Here is an 18,328-nt window from a genome sequence, read left to right as displayed (position 1 = left end):
ATTTTGAATGTTTTTTCCAGGGATAAATGTCCACTCTTAAAGGTAGATGGAATCTCATGCACTGAGATTGGGAAGAAGTACATTCCTAAATTAAAAGTGTGAGCTGTTGGGGCGCCTGGGTGGCGCAGTCAGTTAAGTGTCCGACTTCAGCCAGGTCACGATCTCGCAGTCCGGGAGTTCGAGCCCCGCGTCAGGCTCTGGGCTGATGGCTCGGAGCCTGGAGCCTGTTTCCGATTCTGTGTCTCCCTCTCTCTCTGCCCCTCCCCCGTTCATGCTCTATCTCTCTCTGTCCCAAAAATAAATAAACGTTGAAAAAATAAATAAATAAATAAAAGTGTGAGCTGTTTACTGGAAGGAGTATGAATGTCCTTGAGTTAAATAATAAATTCTACTATTGTTAGATATCACACACAGTCATTATGAAATCTACTTCAGTTTCAGATGAAGTATGTAAGTATTGCAAAACTGTCATGAGCATTGTTTCCAATTACCAGTGAGATAAGTAGGATAAACTTTTTTTAAGTTTTTTATTTTAATTCCAGTTAGTTAGCATACAGTGTTATATTAGTTTCAGGTGTGCAGTATAATGATTCAACACTTCCATACATCACCCTGTGCTCATCATAACAAGTGCACTCCTTAATCTCCATCACCTATTTAACCCATCCCCCTCACCCTGTGCCCCTCTAGTAACCTTGAGGTCAGTTTGTTTTCTATAATTAGGTGTCTGTTTCCTGCTTTGGCTCCCTCTCTTTTTTTTCCCTTTGCTCCTTTGTTTTCTTTCTTAAATTCCATATATGAGTGAAATCATATGGTGTTTGTCTTTCTCTGGCTGACTTATTTTGCTTAGCATTATACTCTCTAGCTCCATCCATGTTGTTGCAAATGGCAAGATTTTTTTTATATCTGAATAATATTCCATTATGTGTGTGTGTGTGTGTGTGTGTGTGTGTTTCACAGTGACTGCATGAATTTGCATTCCCACCAACAGTGCACAAGTTTTCCTCTTTCTGCACATCTTTGCCAACACCTATTGTTTCTTGTATTGTTGATTTTAGCCATTCTGACAGGTGTAGGGTGATATCTCATTGTAGTTTTGTATTTCCTGATGGTAAGTGATGATGAGTATCTTTTCAGATGTCTGGTGACCATCTGTATTTATTCTTTGAAAAAATGTCTGCTCATGTCTTCTGCTTGTTTTTTAATTGGATTATTTATTTTGGGGGTGTTGAGTTTTATAAGTTGTTTATGTATTTTGTATACTAACCCTTTAACATCATTTGCAAATTTCTTCCATCGTGTAGATTGCCTTTTAGTTTTGTTGATTGTTTCCTTTGTGTGCAGAAGCCTTTTATTTTGGTGTAGTCCCAAATTTTGTTTGTTTTTATTTTTTTCCCTCACCTCAGGAGATATACCTATAAAGAAGGTGCTATGGCCAATGTCAAGAAAGTTACTGCCTGTGTTCTTTTCTAGGATTTTTATGGTTTCAAGTGTCACATTTAGGTCTTTAATCCATTTTGAATTTATTTTTGTGTATGGTATAAGAAAGTGGTCTGATGCATGTCTACTTTTCCCAACACCATTTGTTGAAGAGGCTGTCTTTCCCCTTGGTTATTCTTGCTTCCTATGTCAAAGATTAATGAACTATGTAATTATGGGTTTATTTCTGGGTTTTCTATTCTATTCTGTTGATCTATGTGTCTCTTTGGGTGCCAGTACCATACTGTTTTGATTATTATTGCTTTGTAATATAACTTAAGGTCCAGAATTTTGATGACTCCAGCTTTGCTTTCCTTTGCTTTTCCAAGACTGCTTTGGCTATTTGGGGTCTTTGTTGGGTTCCCTACATATTTTAGGAAATTTTTTTTGCCCCATTCTACCTATGGGGGAACTCAGCTCCATGACATAGAGTGAGCTGGCACTAAAATCCATTTTTTATTTCTTATTCCCTGATTATTCTTTCCAATTGTCACTGCATTACTTATAACCATTACTTGTAACCAGAGAGAAAATTTAACACTCAGTATCACTTTTTACAGTGGTCCATCAGTCACCATGCCAATTATTAATGCCTTTTGTTCAAATGTTCTAATGACCCACTATCTATGGTACATTTCACAAAACACATTTGAAAAATTTTGAAGCTTTCGCCAAAAGACTGTCAGCTGTTATTCCAATGATCTACTGCTTAGATCTCCTACTGTGAATCTCATGGTGTTTCTTTTGTTTTGCTATATATCCACACTGTTGTCAAGGATACTCAGCTCTCTATGCTCTTGTCTAAACAGTCCACAAGGTGTTTTATTAAAAGTCCCAATTAAATGTGTACAGCCATTCACCTGTATATTCATATCATTACTCCCTTGCCCACCCACACTCAACTAACTACCTGTTCTAAAGAATACCAAGAGGTCAGAAGTCATCAAGAGAATGAGCAAAGTACGTGGGATCTCTGGGTATCACATAATAGCTGTGGCAATGTTATCTCAAGTAATTGCTGCCCTAACAAAGCAGAATAAAACTAGATTGAAAAGACATAAATAAAGACTGAGATAGCATGAGCGTAATGGACATTTTTTTTTTAATTTCATGTCTGTTGCATTGTTCGTATTTTAAAGGCTAAATGGGTATTTCCAATGTAAACTTTTATTGCTTTTGGTAGAGTAAGAGAGTTGATGAGATAGCAGAGAAGCCTTTAGATCATTATAAAATTATAAAAATCTTTGAAATTCAAATTGCATTATGTACTTAGTAAATCTATTTATTGTTTTCCATTTATGAGGCAATGTAGAGTAGTGGATAAGAGCACAGATTTTGGAATGAGAGATTATTATTATTATCATTCCCATTCACTACTTGAACATCCTTGAGAAGTGCATAACCCTATTTGGGACTGAGTTCCATGATCTAGAAAATGAAGTTACCAAAACTAGTAATAATAGCACCTGCATCATGATATCTCATAAGGATGCAGTAAGATAATGCATGTAATGGGCTGAGTACAGCCTCTGCACAAAGTAAGAAAGAATTAATATATGTTAGCTTTCATTAAATAACAGAGTGCTATTAAGAAGGTTTTGAGCAAATAGTTTCTTTTATTTTATGTTTAGCTTTTGTAGTTTTATAAAATTTGTGTGGCTATTTTTAATAATCTGTACAAAGCTTTACATATTTACAATAAGTTCTCCCTGTTGTTGTGCAAACGTAAAAAGAAGTCAAAAAAGATCTGGGAATGCTTAGCCTGTGGCAGAGAATTCCCAGTGGGGATATGGTGCTAGCCATTGTGAGTAAGAGGTTACACTTATCCCTTGTGGTCAGAGGGAAAGGGAATAGATGTGCGAATGGAATGTTTGGGAAGGCAGATTTTGCTTCACTGTAAAATGATTTTAACTCCCCCTAAAATTCAGAACCATCCTGCAGTGCTAAGGTCCACTGCTAGAGCAAGTCAGTTCTTTTTCTCTAGAGGTTTCCAAGCAGAAGCTAGACAAAATCTTAGCCAGGAAATCATAGAGATGTACTCGCTGAATAGGTATTGAACCTGGGTTAGGTGAGGTGATTGGTAGGAGCCCTTCTTCTTACTGTGGGATTCCATGTTCTGATTTGTGAAAACAAAAGTAAGATATTTTTGTCCCTAATAGGTTCATATTCATTAAAGCATTCACTCAGAAAACCTTGATTAATACAATGGGGAAAGTCATGGGACTATGTTTATTAAGAGCATAGATTGTGGAGTCTGATATACCTGTGTTCAATACTGGCCTTGGCATTGAATTTATTGTGGTTTGGGAAGTGACTTGACTTCTCCAAAGCCTTCACCTACTCATTTGAAAATGGAGTAACAGTAGTTTCTATCTCATAGAATTCTTGTGAGTATCCAATAAAATATAGCATTGGAATAGCCTTGTCCTATGCCAGTTGCTGGCATCTAGTGAGCACTCCATAAACATTTACTATTGTGACTGTCAATTTGAATGAATGAGAGTAGTGAGATATCCATGATCAAAGATGAATTACCTGCTATCTTAACTTTTAAGCATTTTTTTAGTGAGAAAGACTTGAGCCAAATATCTAGAGTCCACGGGAGTAAATAATATTTACATATGTTTCTGTAGGAATCCACTCATTTATTCAGCATATATGCTTATATATCTATATACAGTAAGTAAACGGTCCCTGACACCATGGAATTGGTGTGATATTGTAGTAGAAGAAGAATATCAAACCAAAAACCCATATAAAATAAGGTAATAGACATAGAGCATGACATGGGGATAGAAGGTATGGCTAGGACCCACCTGGCTGAGGAGGCAACATGATCTGTTACTTGGGTAATGGAAAGGAGTTTAGAGGGAAGAAAGATGATTTCTAGATGGAATAATTAGAATAAACTTTATGGGGAAAATGATGTTAGAGTTCGTTCTTACAGGATTATTAGAATTTCATGATCCATTCACTGGTTGATTTATTCCACTAGTACTTTGTATGTATGGTAGTCACTATTATTAACACTAGAAATTCAACATTCTCCCATGGAGCATAAGACAGAGAACAGGCAGCTGTCTCTATCAGACGAGGGAGAGCAACAATAGTACCAGAGTTAAGAAAGTACACTTCTTGCAGCAAATGTAACAAATAATTGCCAGGGGAAAAAATCTAGAAAAGTAAACTTACCTAAAGTTGTGAAGGCTTGGAGCATGTAGAACCTCATTTTTTAGACAATAAGGACTTAACTTAAAACCTTTTGAATAAGGGAGTAATATAATCAAATGTTTGGAAAATCAACTCGGGTGCAGTTAGGAAACTCTTTCAGTACTTATATGTGGTATATGACTTCTTGCTCATTAATGCATTCATTCATTTATATAATCATTCCTTTGCCAAGTAATGACATTATGTGTCCAGTCCAGATAAAGAGGATTAGGAGGGGATTTCCCTAAAAATAGAGAGAGTTAAAAATATAAACAGGTATGAAAGAGACATATTTGAAGCCAATACATGAAGAGGGCTATGATTTCAAGTGAAGTGAAGGTTTAAAGAAATAACTATACATGTGTTTTCTCTACTCTTTATTAGAAAAATAGAAGATTCTTTTAAAAAATCCAATTATGCCATTTTTCTAACTGTCTACCTTAGTCTGTTATGAACAAGACTTAAAGTTGGACTGAACAGATGACCCTAGATAAAAACACTAATATAATAAAAACCTAATATATTCAACCAACTGCAATAATTCATATTTTTAAGATTTCATTTAGACTATTATGAATAATTTTAATATATGGTCTCTAAAATTGATGAACTGTAGTTAAGTGACATTTGCAATCCACAAAAGCAAATGAATTTATTTATATGATCTACAATCTTTATAATGGTGAAACTTTTTTTAATATGAAGTTTTTATTTTAATACTTTAAAATGAACACCACACACATTTGTTGAGAAGGTCCCAAGATCAAAATTCTCAAATGCCACCATCAGTTTTGTTGCATTAATGCAAACTCATATTTCAATCAATTGGTAAGTAATCATGCTACTTCCCTTCTTTAACATAGTCTCTGATCATAGGATCACATGGATGGGCCTAGATTAGCCACATGTGTTTTATGACCCAGACTCCCTGGCCACAGAATAAAAGCAAGATGTACAACCTAAGCTGGGTTTAGCAGATTTCAGCAGACATTCTCCTGGAAATTTGGATAATGGGAGTTGGGGAGTAATGCATGTTAAGGAAGTTCCCAGGATATCTGAGGGCAATCAATGCTTTGTGGTAGTGCCTTGGTTGCCTGGCTTTCTTGAATTCCTGATTGTTCCTCTTTTATGTGGATCCTTTCCAGTGCCCAGTGTCCATACAATGAAATTCCTGTCTTGTCTAGGATAATGTAAATTAATATTGTTCACAACCTAAAAACAAACCAGACAAAAAAAGCTTAATCTTTATGGTTCCTTTACCATTGCAGTCAATGACAATTTGGGTTTTTTTTTTTTTTCAACGTTTATTTTTTTGGGACAGAGAGAGACAGAGCATGAACAGGGAGGGGCAGAGAGAGAGGGAGACACAGAATCGGAAACAGGCTCCAGGCTCCGAGCCATCAGCCCAGAGCCCGACGCGGGGCTCGAACTCACGGACCGCGAGATCGTGACCTGGCTGAAGTCGGACGCTTAACCGACTGCGCCAGCCAGGCGCCCTGACAATTTGGGTTTTTAAAATTAGTCTAACATTATATAGTCAGTATCCAGTGTTTTTCATCTCAAGAAATTATAAGTCATTGGCTGAAAACTGATTCTTCTGACCTCAAAGCCAAGTTTCATTTTTCAGTGATTGTAAGATTTTACAGAATGTTATAGAGCTTCTCCCATACTCTTGTCTACCACATACGAACCCCGAGTGGAGAGAATTCCTAGTGCAAGCAAAGGAAATGCAGCCATGCCACAAATATAGATTATCTTGAATTCTAAATCAATTGGAATGGATTTTTAAAACAGAACTAGGACAAGTCCTTTTAGAAATGAAGTTAGGGCAGAAAATAGTACTTCCAGGGTAGCATTGTGATCTTGATGTGATTCATTTCGGCCTATTGCCCGAAATATTCACAAAATTCTCCTTTCTCATTTAGTTCTCTGAACTGTTCAAGGATATGTTTATCAGCAGCAGGAAGAAATGCCAGGTAGCTTTAGAAGATTGCCCTGTCTCTTTGTATTACTTCTTTCAATTCTGATGTTTACTTCGATTTTTTAAATGACACTGAGGGGATCTGTAGGTTCAGATGGATTTTGGTAAGCTGAAACAGTGTCACAGAGACCAAATCTCTTCTCCAACAACAATAATTGGTTATTAATCACTTTCTCTTTGGCCATGATACATCTTCCTTTTTATTGTTGTTATTGTTTTTCTTTAGTGCAACCTATTAAAAATTAATGGCTGTGACATGATTTTAGAAGAGCATTCAGCTTTCCTTTGTTAGCAGGTGCAATTCAAGAAAAGTGTACTACAGAAACTTCCATCACAGTGCCCCTTCCTTACGATTCAATTGAGAGATGCTATTACTATTTATTAATTGCTTGGGCTGCACTGTCATGGTTTATGATGTTAGCACAGACCCTCGATTGAGTTACATTCTTGTATTCAATTAGAGACTGTGTGTTATTGTACATGTTAACACTGTAGAACCACAGATGCTAGCCATCTGTAGATTTGATTTTTTTTCCCTCGTAGTCCTAAAAAATGGAGCAATTTAAATCAGTACTCCTAGAGAGACTTACAAAATAAAATAAGCACATAAGCACATAAGTTGCAGATTTAAAAACAAGGGCAGTGTAAAATTTAAATTTGAAAAACTATCAAAAGTACTTGCATAATTAGAATCGTGAGACAGTTTAATCATTCTAGGTGGTCACTGGAAGCTGAAGAGGAGGAAGTGCTGGTTTCCCAAGCCAAAATATTATTCTCTGGCTAAATGAGGACACTGTTGCAATGTTGTAAGATCAGAGTGAGCAAGTAGGGTGATAAAATCAAAGAGGATCAAATTCCTGAGGAGGAAGAAAGATGTATGAGAAGCAAACCAGTCCTAGCGGAATATTTAAGAGAACAAGAACCTGTTCCTCACTCCCTTGTCTTCTGATGCCTGATGAACTATTGACACTTGCCAGTTAAAAGCAACTTTTCACATTGAGGGGACAGAGAAGGAAAGACCCTCTGGCTTGCAGCAGGGAGGGTCTATTCCTCAGACTCTTTTCATGAATTATTTCAAATAGATGTTCCCCTACAAAATAGATCCTCACTAAAATACCTCAATAAAGCATTATCTTAGCAGGATAATCATTTATCTTTGACAACTCAACATTCACCATGGTCAGTCTGTCACTTAATGTCAACGTGAATTGAAGATCTCTTGCCTTTGCACAATCATGACCTCCTCTTTGAAAACATGACACATGCACCCCATTGCTCTGGCCAAATTCCAGGTTAGGTAATTACATTCTGTTACCTAAAGACCCCCTGTGGTTTCAATTAGGAAAATCGTTTTGCTGCATTCTTCTACCTGTGGTGTTGTATAAGGAAGGGTAGGTGCTGCACCACTAAACAGCAGACTTGTCTCTCCACCAAATGAGCTGCTGTTTATCATCTTCCTTAATTAATATTTATTGGGTACCCACAGAGTAAGTGGCTTGGGACAGGGTGACTTGGTAATTAAGTGTTCCCGAGTGCCAGTTGTCTCCTTTGAGAAATAAAATGGAGGACCCAACTTTGAACAGTCAATTCATTATCACAGAAATGGCATCTTTCATTGCGATACGGTGCTACCTTGCTCTCCTCTGATGTCTGTCAATCTGGGATTCCTCTAATCAAAACTATTTTTCAGATCATTAGATCCTAATAGCCTCAGAATTATGTCAAGAAGCTCTTTGTGGAGGCTGATCAGAGAGTGTGAGCTGGCCTTTTAGTTCTGACCAGTTACAGATTACAAATCTCTGGTCTTCTGGGGGTGAGGGGAGGGGCGAGTTTGTTGTCCTAATGAGCCACATGCTTTTAACTTTGAAACATGACCTCTGTGTTTCTATGATTACATTGTCATCTGTGCCATCTGCTCTCTCTCTCTTTTTTTTTTTTTTCTATATAGTTCTGTTCACAGGATGTGGAAGCCCTTGAAACTCTTAGAGGGGTTTGGTGCATTTTTCCCCACATCTCTCTAGACACAGTCTTGATGTAGAGACTGATTTTAGGTCTCACTATTGAATGAGAAATTGAATTGCTTTGAGGAGTAAGAACAGCAGGGTCATCTTTTTCAACCAAAGAGAGTCCATTCTACTGAAGACATCAACCCTCTGGTCTAAATGCTTAGTAGTGGACAGCTGCATCCTCACGCATGCTGACAGGGGTCCTGGGGAGGTGTAGAGAGCAAGCAAAGCAGTGGTTCTCTGGAAGCTCACACTCCAGCACTAAATAAAAACCCTGCACCCATGGCTTCATGCAGAACCTTTGGGTTCTATCATGATGGCAAAACATGAATTAAGAAAAACTACACTTTTTGTGTGTGTTTTTTAAGTTGTATCCCAAATTTTAAAAAAGTCTCATCATCTTCTCTCTTTGATTTCAGAAGAGGATAACCTGTGTGGGAGTGTCGTTACTCAGACAATGAAAATATTCTCTGTATGGGGCGGGGAGAGGTTCTAAAAAAATGTGCAGTCATTTCTGTTTTGTCACAAAACCAAGATGGGAAGCTTCACTTAACATTGTGGTGAAAGGTTTTTGCTTTAAAAAAACAATAATCCTGGGTCGAAACAAAAAATTTCTAAAGTGCACTAAAATGTACAGAGCTGTCAGAATACAATGACTTCAGTCTATGGGCTTCCTCCTGATCAGCTGATTCCCTTCCTCTCCTGTCTTCATCCTAATGCCCCTCTTCTTGTCCCTTCCACTCTGTCCCTGTAAACCGTTTTTGACTGAGACATATCCCTGTGTACCTCACCTTTTCCTTCACCGCTCTGCCATAAGATGACTCCCACCACAGCTACCGGTTCAGGTAGCATCCCTTGCTTATAGGTCACATATGCAATGCTGGGAAGCTGAGCAAAAGAGGAATTTAGTGGAAGAGAGTGAGAGCTCAGAGAATTGCTAGGTGGGCTGGAGAAGTAGTACTAGAAATGGACTGGGGAATACTTCACAAAGAAACTCCTGTTGTATATTTATTTAATGTTTATTTATTTTTGAGAGAGAGACAGAGAGAGAGCACAAGCCCAGGAGGAGCACAGAGAGGGGGAGATACAGAATCCAAAGCACGCTCCAGGCTCCGAGCTGTCAGCATAGAGCCCAACGCAGGGCTTGAACTCACAAACCATGAGATCATGTCCTGACCCAAAGTCAGATGCTTAACTGACTGAGCCACCCAGGTGCCCCAGAAAGTCCTGTTTTAGACATGTATACTGAAATGTTTATGGATAAAATGATATCCTTTCTAAAATGCCCCTTATAATTTTCTATTGTACAGTGAGGGTAGGTGGAGCTTTAAAGGAAAGAAGAATCGTCATGAGTAGATAAGTTTTCTAACTGGATGATGGGTATTTGGGAGTTCATTTAATGTTATGTCTACTTTGGGGGCATGTTTGAAATTTCCATGAAAAAAGTCAAAATGAAAAGATGTATCTAAGGCTGCTACTCCTGAGAGTTTCCCAACTACTATCAATTGATAGAGATGGGTGTTGTGACTCTTGAAGTGATCTAAAATGCACTTAGAAGACACACTTAGTTCACAGGTATTTGCTCCGCCTTGATCCAGCCAGGGTGTGTATGTGTGTATAAGGTTGTATGTGGATGCATACATATATGTGAATGTTTGTTCTGTGAATTGAGTGTATGTGTACAGGTATATGAGAGAGAAAGAGATAGACATAAGTGTTCTGTATTCAATGAGTTATATACGTAGGAGGAGGGTATATGAGTGTGTGTGTTCTGTTAGGTGTGCATGTGTCTGAGAGAGAGAGAGTGTGCACTAGGTCTGCCAATATGTGAAGCCTGAGAACAGATGTGACAAAGTGGAAGTGACTTTGCCCTCTGTGGCATGTTCATCCTATATTTAGTTGAACTGTCCTATTTGATAATCACTTCAACCTTTTTGAGACTTTGGTCCAGTAAATAATAAACCCAAAATATAAATATCTTTTCCTCCTAATTGAGTGTTTTATTATTGTGAAGACATGATATGTACGTTTCCAATCACTGAAGAATAATATAAAAATGTAATCTGCAATGTAGCTTGTTGTCTATCAATTTTCCATAAAATGTCTCAATTTTTTTTAATAAAAAAAATAAGTGGGTCGGAACAAGGTGATCTGGATGGCTAAGTAGTAGGAAATAGAGAAAATTGTGAGCAGTTGAAGAATTGCCTGGTCAGGGGATGGCAGATAAAATGAGCACTTATTTTATTTTCCTTTCTGTCACTAGGCTAAAGTCAAAATTCTAGGCAGTGTCTGATGGTCTGATAGAACTAGCTTGCATTTCATGTTTGCTTTCTAGCTGTATCTAGAATACAAATGGGGAGTTCTGGAAGAAAATGGGATCCTCCAGGGGTATGGTGAGATGCAGTAGGTATTTGGCTAACCAGCACCAACAAGTTTGGGCCAGGGGAGAGAGGCAGTTCCTTAAAAGGAAGACACAGAGCAGTGTACCTGGCTGGCTCAGTTGGTAGAGCATGTGACTTGATCTTGGGGTCATGAGTTCAAGCCCCAAGTTGGGAGTAGAGTTCACTTTTGAAAAAAAGGAAGATGGGACATCTGGATGGCTCTCAGTTGAGTGTCTGACTTCAGCTCAGGTCATCATCTCATGATTCATGAGTTTGAGCCCCACATTGGGGTCTCTGCTGTCATCACGGAGCCTGCTTCAGATCCTCTGTCCCCCTCCTTCTCTGCCCCCCCCATCTCTCTCTTTCTATGCCTCAAAAAATAAATAAGTATTTTTTAAAAAGTAATGAAGAAAGAGAACTCTTTGGCAGAAGGAAAAAAATATTAGGTGACCCCAAATACTAAATGTCCTCCTCCGTTTTTCTTCATGATTTGCAAGTGCTCATTTTGTTTCAGCTGTAAAATCTTTAGTAGCTTCTATTCTTATAGAATCATTTCCATACATCTTCAGAATGATATCCACTCAACCTTTCCTTTTTCTCTCCAGACATTTTGGTCTACATTTAAGCTATAGATTCTCAGCACATTAATAATTTGCTTCTCAGACATACTGCTTCCTATCATTTCCAAACCCATTGGAGCACATTGCTCTTCCTACCTAGACTGCCCTTCTTTTTCTTCTTTGCCTTATAAATTCTCACTCATCTCTCTTCAACTCCATCACATGACCCATGTTCTTTTGCACTTTACTTGGGATGCTCTGTGGGCTGGCCTTTATAAACAGTGTCATGAACAGCGAAAGGCTAAGTGAGCTGCTTGAGAGTAGGGACCATGCCCTTCACCTCTGCATATCCTCTCTCCCATGGCCACCAGGGCAGTATGACCTGTCCCACGTGATAACTCATTGTAGACACCCAATCACACATGTATTTTCATTTCATACAATGGTTACACATTCATTTAGTTTTGGCCTTTATATAGATGCATTCAGAAAGTCGTCTTATTTGGTGTCTTATTAGTGGTCAATGGCATAAGTTTGATACATTCTCATATTTCATCTTATACTCTGTACTGACTTCTCCCTTCCCATCTGTATACCCCATGTCTTTCTTCCATCTCTCTGTTTCTCCTAACCTTCTGACGGTTTTCACATTATCTACTCTGTAGTGGGCAGCTCTTTGGTTGTCTTGAACTGAGTTGATACAGCTTAAGGACCTGTTAGCTCAATTGTTTTCCTCTTCTTTAATGAGGAAGATTTGAGGATTTGCAGTAGCTGGACTTAGACACACACCTCTCACTTCTTTTGGTTTTGGGTGACAGTTCTTAGAAATGAATATTTATTGAATTGATTAATTATTACAGCTGCAGTACTGTGGAAAAAGAAAAAAATGTGAAACAGAAGTATGTCAAGAGAAAAGTTGGTTTTTGTTATTATTTGTGTAATTGTCACACCCCTAAAAAGGAAATATTTTTCCAAACTTGACATTTGACAAAGATAGTAGGGAACTTGGAAGCAAAAATGAAAAAAAAAAGTACTAGGTCATGTTGCTTGCTCTAGATATTTTTGGCATGGCTAAGATGTGCTAGGAATATTTCATTTTTGACATGAACTCTGACCACTTTTCACTTGTAAATGGCCAGAATGCATATATTTACCCAAGACAGGGTAGGGTGTGTGATAACGATATTGTGATGCACTGTGGCCATATTAAGGATGTGACTGACTTATTTGAGCTAAGTGCATCTGCAGCCCGTGGTGTAAAAACTTGAGTGACCTATTTCTTCTTTTTTGTTTAAGAATCAAGGCTATAAGCAGTCAAATTATGAATCAGGAGCTAATAGGATGAATAGATGCAAGAAAACAGCATGCAACAATTTAATGAAAGAAAAATGTGTTATATGCTCAAGACACAAATAAAATGCCACTTTCAGATTACAGTTTTTGCAATCTATTTATTTGGTTCATTTTCTTTAACTGCTATTTCGCTCAACTACAACTTTTAATATTCATTGAACAAATGATACAGAAAAGCTTAGTTATTTTCAAATCTTTGTTGGGCTCCTTCCAACATATTTTTATATTTCTCTGTCTATAATGGAGTATTTAGTTATAATTGGACATTACATTTTGCATGGTTAAGTTATTTCTTTTCTTTTCAAGATGTCTAAGAATATCAGCCTAGAAAAACATGCTGGTTAAATGGTTGATTTTAGTCAAAATCACTGAATCCCCAATGGCATCCCCTGTTTTACAAAGTATGGACTTTGAATAATTGTAATGGTTTTAGGTGGGGGTTCATGCTAAAAATGCACATTCCTGTGTCAATTCTAAAACCAAATGCATTGAAATGTGCACTAGTGAGCTGAGATCTGGATTTTTAACAACGTTCCAGAAGCGTCTCTTCACAACTTTTGAAGACTGCTGGTTTAAACATTGAAGGTAATAGTAGCACTTGATTTATCAAAGTAGGAAGTAAGGTTTAACTTTTTTAATGTTTATTTAATTTTGAGCAAGAAAGAAAGAGACAAAGATAGAGTGTGGGGGAGGAGGGGAAGAGAGAGGGGGAGACACTGAATTCAAAGCAGGCTCCAGGCTCTGAGCTGTCAGCACAGAGCCCGACACGGGGCTTGAACTCACAGACCGCAAGATCATGACCTGAGCCAAAGACGCTTAATTGACTGAACCACCCAGGCGCCCTTAGGAAGTAGATTTTAAGAGTCACCAACATAAACCCAACCTCCTAATGCTTCTGCATGAGTAATATTTTATTTATTTTGTTAATTACAGGCTTATTACAGGTTAATTAAAGCATACCACTTTACAGGTTAAATATCATCTTTTTAAATTTTAATAAAGCAACACAAGCAAACCCCACCTCCCCGGTTTTGGAGGTTCTATTTTAGACTCATAGTCAAACCCAGCTTTTATGGAACAAGTCTCCAAACCTGTTGATTCCTTTATTTCAGCAGTGCTGTTTCACTCCTCAAGGCCACGATGCATCTTCTCTTTCCTTTTCTGACCAAATGTCCAGCTGCGTGGTTAATGCAGAGTAGTGATGATACCACCAACTTAGTTTTCATTCTTTCTACTCCCTAAATCAACACTCATTACTTTAATACATACATTTTTATGTGAGGTATTTGAGACTCAGGCAGGGGCTGTAGCTAATTTAAACTTAAAAATAAAGATTTGGGAATTCATATATTATTGTTATTATTTACTAATCTAAGTAATACATGTTACTCTGGGGAATGTGGAAATACAGTAAACGAGAGTTAAAAATCATACTGTAAATTGTAAAATCTTTACCATACTTTTTAAAGTTTATTGATTTTGAGAGATGGAGAGAGAAAGAGGCAGAGAAAGAGGAAGAGAGAGAATCCCAAGCAGGCTCTATCTGCAGAGTCCAAATGCAGGGCTTGGTCTCACAAACTGGGAGAGCATGACCTGAACAAAAATCAAGAGTCAGATACTCTACTGACTGAGCCACCCAGCACCACTACCATATTTTTTAAACATTGAAAGCATATAATTAAAAAATCTCAAAAATATAATGTATATGCCATTTTGCATCCTCTTTTTCTCAGTGCATTAGATGTATCACTGTGACAGTGCCATGGTAGGAGTTCAGTCTTCAGGTAGGAGGGTAAGACATGATCTGAGAGAGCGGAGAAGAAGGAGGGAAGGAAGAGATGAGGAAGAGGATGGTGGCAATTTGAAAGTTAAGCCACATGTGTGTAATGTATGCCAATAGAATAACATCCTCTCCTCCCCCCCCCCACTGCTTTTGATGTTTAAAAATGAATACTTTGAAAAACTCCACGACAGATTATTTGAGGCACCAAAATCTGTCCGAAGCCAGTTATCTCTGAGGTTTGACAAGACACTTTATATTAGAATTAAGAACAAACTATTGCAAAAGTAAAGCCAGTGAAGTTGATAGCAGCCTTCAGTTTAGTGTTTGGGTCCTTTTTACTTTTCCTTTGCAAAGTTAATTTGGGAACTTCTTTACAGAACTTACTTTGCATGCCTAATATGGAACAGATGCAGTTCCTGTCAAATGAAAGCAATACTTGAGCTCTTCTAATGAAAATTGTTAAAGTGCAGTGTATTACTCTTCTGTTATTAGGGTTATATTAGGCAACTGGCATTATTCATTATTTCCAAATAAAGTGAAATGTGGACCCCCATGCATGAAGATATTTATTACTTATTGATATTTAAAGGTTGTTAAATTAATCTTATTTAAATTACTCCTACTGCCAACCACTGTTACAATAATTTATTATATAATATTACTTGAGGGTTTTCTTTTACTTTAATATAAAACTTGCAAAAGCAATATATTGCCTGTAGATTTTTTCCTACAGTTCATTGTAACTGTGACTAATTCATCACAGCTGTTTAGACATGCAAAATCCATAATACTTCACAATGTTGATTTTCTGTTTCTGTTTTCCAAGACTGGAGCTTGATTTGAAACCATATAATGAAAAATTACATGCATCTCACTGGAAGAAATATTGGTTTAACCACTTGGCGGTGGAAGCCCAGGAACAGCCATGTGATTCTGTAGGGGAAGGTTGTGTACATGCAAGTCTGATAACTTCACTGAACTTTATTATATCTCTCCATAATACTGAGATATGACCTGCCTTTAGTTGTTCAGTTTTGATCAAGAATTCATGTCTAATGTCATTGAGTTATCTTTCCTGCTATTGGCAAGCCTCTGTTAGGTAGCTCAGAAGTTCTAACAAAATACAATTCCCCACACAAGATCTAGGGACCTGATATTCTCTTTATGAGGTGCCATGCTTCCTCCTTCATCTCCTTCTTCTTCCTCTTACCATGTGTTCCTTCCTTCTCTTTCTTCTCCTTTTTCCTGAATACTACTTTCAGTTACCACTGTTCCAAGAGGCTGGGCAAAGGCAAAAAATGAAGTGGTAATTTCCATCTTCCCACCTCTTAGCAGATATTATAATGGGTTAAAGAGAAAAAACAAATCAAGGGTAAAGTGAGACTTTGCATTTATTGGTGGGGATGGATTGTATCTATTCCATTAGCATGGATGATTGAACGCTGCCTCAGTATCATTGTGTTTGATATTCAAACTGATGCTATCATTTTCTTTGTGATGATTGAAAGCTGCCTCAGTATCATTATGTTTGATATTCAAACTGATGTTATCATTTTCTTGGTTTGCATGGGGAAGAGACTGATGAATTATTAGTTACATCAAATCTTTAACATGTGCAAATTAGTCAAATGCAAAATATGTTTATAAAATTCATGGTTATTATTCTACCATTAATATTATGTTTGAGGCTTCACACAAGAACAGAGGAATATGTGATGGTCTTAGCTGCTACTTGGTTATGTGGATTTTAAATAATAAAGCACAGGGACCATAACAAAACAAGGGATGCATATGGATACAAAGAAAACTTGACAAAGGGTACTAAAGGATGTGTTGTCAACCAAAATGTTGTTAGACAAAAGTTAATGGGAATAGGAGGGGAGTTGAAAAAAGCAGGTAACCATGTTCCTTAAAAAATTCAATTTGTTTGGTTTCTGGATATTGTATAAAGTACATAAAAGACAGGAGTGGTACAAACTGGGTATCCACTCATTCCTTTTTCAAAAAATAAGCATTTACTTAGGGTATATAGCAATGCATAAATAGAAACGGTCTTTGTCTTCATGGAGCTAGGAGTAGTAGCCATGAATTGAAAAAGCTATAGATGTATACTCACTAGTTGTGATAGGTTCTATGAAGGGAAATTTAGGGGGTGATGAGAAAGTATTAAAGAAGGCATAGTCTGTATGACCTTGGATAAGGGAAATCTGTTTCAAGAAATTGATATTTAAGCCCAAGCTTAAAACATGAGTAGGAAGTGACCAAGGGACCGAGAAAAGTAAAGCATTCCAGATAGAAATGTCAGTATGGCAATGATTTACTGTGATATGAGTGCCTTAAAAGAGTGCTCACTTTTTATGTATTGCATGCTTTGTCATGTGTTTTTAGAGTAGCATATAACATTTCACATGGAATGTCTAACAATATTTCTTAGACTCCATGTAACACCAAATTGACTATCAGTAAGAACAGTGAGATGCATGCAAATAATTTCATGCAATTGTACTTATTATTTCTACCTAGTTACAAACTCCTTCACCATTCTTCTAAGATTCCACTGTGAAGGACATGGAAAGAACCATGTTAGTTAGCTTTAACTACAGCTAACTTTGTGAAAGTTGGTTTTTGGTCCAGGCCAGAATACAAAATCAAGAACCACATGTCAATTCTTTTCAGAAAATGAAAATAATTTGGCATCTTACTATTGCAAATACTGTGATGTCTGAAGTCATATGTAAAGCTATTTTTGGCAAATAAGACTCAGTAATAGGGCCAGATTTGCTAGGGTAGAGTTCATGTGGTGTAATCACACGTAAGTGTTGCTTGACTTCTGGTCCATTTCCTGATGCTTAGCCCCATCATTAAGGTAAGTGTGTGGAAAGAGAGTGTGTGTGTAACTATAACTATCAGTTTAATAGTTTCACTTCATTGAATTCTTACTTTCTAGTTGCAGAACATGAGTGGTTGTATATTTAGGATCAATCTTAAATGGGATGTAGAAGTATTTGCTGGCAAGTATTTAACGATCTTTCTAGACATGAGTTTCTGGGGTTGAAAATGATCTATCATCTTGTGACTACTTTTTAAATGTGTCTAAATTAAATAAATCCAAATTAATTTGTTTGTGAATGTTCTATCTTCACTCACATAATTAGCCATCAGACTTAAACAACTTTTCTAGTGTAAAATGTCAGTTAATTATTAATACATATTATTAAAGCAAAACAAGTTGCCAGAAGCATTTTTTGAATTTGTAATTGGATTTCTGTATGTCGTTCTTAAGTATAAGAACTCAACTATCAACTTTCTTAGTGGTAAATTAATTGTAATTTTAAGTGTGCCATGCTTTCAAATAAATAGAATATCACCTACCTCTCAAGAAATAAAAATTTTAAAAATTTAATTCATTCTTATTCTTAAGCTGTATTATTCCCAAGTATTTTTATTTATTTACTTTTCTTAGAGTATCTCATTGGCCATGAAATGTAGTATCAACGCTCTGTGTCACTACTCGTTAAATACAGGATTTCTCATCTTCTGATGGTACTCTGTCAACAAAAAAGTTTAGTGTGTTT

The 18,328-nt window shown here is 37.0% G+C and overlaps 1 protein-coding gene across 8 annotated transcripts in view; it reads left to right on the top strand.

The window, feature by feature from the left end:
• The window catches only part of TENM2 (teneurin transmembrane protein 2), a 1,251,785-nt gene that overhangs the window by 494,676 nt on the left and 738,781 nt on the right, over positions 1-18,328 (top strand). The window lies entirely within an intron of this gene.

Source organism: Prionailurus bengalensis, chromosome A1 (genome assembly GCF_016509475.1).
Source record: "Prionailurus bengalensis isolate Pbe53 chromosome A1, Fcat_Pben_1.1_paternal_pri, whole genome shotgun sequence".
Lineage (NCBI taxonomy): Eukaryota > Metazoa > Chordata > Mammalia > Carnivora > Felidae > Prionailurus > Prionailurus bengalensis.
This window is presented reverse-complemented; position numbering and strand designations above follow the sequence as displayed.